We start from the raw sequence: 903 nt of genomic DNA, 5'->3' as shown, positions 1-903 counted from the left end.
ATCTAATGCCCCCGACCCTTCTACCGCGCGTTATGTGTTTTTATGATACACCTTGTTTTTGTTTTCTTTGTCGATGTGCCATAAATACTTTGTTTTTTGGGGGAGAATATGTGTTTGTAACTCCCCGACTCGTACTCCGCGTGGCATCGAGAGGGAGGTCCGTGTGCGGGCGCGACAATCTGTTCCCGCGGCCGCGTTAATTGCTCGCGAGGAAATAACGCTGACAATTTTACAAATGATATTTTTTGATGAGTAAAACAAAATAAGAAAGTGGATATCTGGATGTATATGATACTAAGTTGGTTGTCATTGTCTTATTTGCCTCTCTTATATAAAACCAATGCCTCTTCACCATGCAATGAGTTGATTGGGTTGCAGTAATTGATGAAACACTTTACATAGTGATAGCACATCTTGCAAGAAGGGAAATAAAATTTCGTGGTCAGTAAAGGAAATATTCGTTTGTCTTTTTCGGAATTCAAACGTTCTTGCATGATGCAGTTTATTGGCTTTCTACGAATATGATTCTTTCCCCCGAGAGATTTAGTGTAAATAACAATGATTTGTGTCGACGCATTCACCTTCGTTGGAGATGATAAACAATGATAACAATAATTTGAAAAGAGAAGATAAAAACCCTTGCTCGGGCTTTGTTTACGAGTTCGGAAATGCTTAACAATATAAAGATTACCGATCGCTGCGTCACTTTTTTGAGAGTTTGTGCCTTGTACGACGTCATCGCAAGTCGCTTCAGAACTTTATAAAACAATAATCGATGAACCCGGAGCCTAAGAAGCCCAGACGCACAGCAGCTGCAGCGAGGATAGCACTTTCTTCCTCATTCAAGTCTGGATGTGGTTGCAGTCGCGCCTCATATTTCCTTCCGCTTCCTGTCATCCTTGT

The sequence above is a fragment of the Penaeus monodon genome, chromosome 32, assembly GCF_015228065.2.
Source record: "Penaeus monodon isolate SGIC_2016 chromosome 32, NSTDA_Pmon_1, whole genome shotgun sequence".
Lineage (NCBI taxonomy): Eukaryota > Metazoa > Arthropoda > Malacostraca > Decapoda > Penaeidae > Penaeus > Penaeus monodon.
This window is presented reverse-complemented; position numbering follows the sequence as displayed.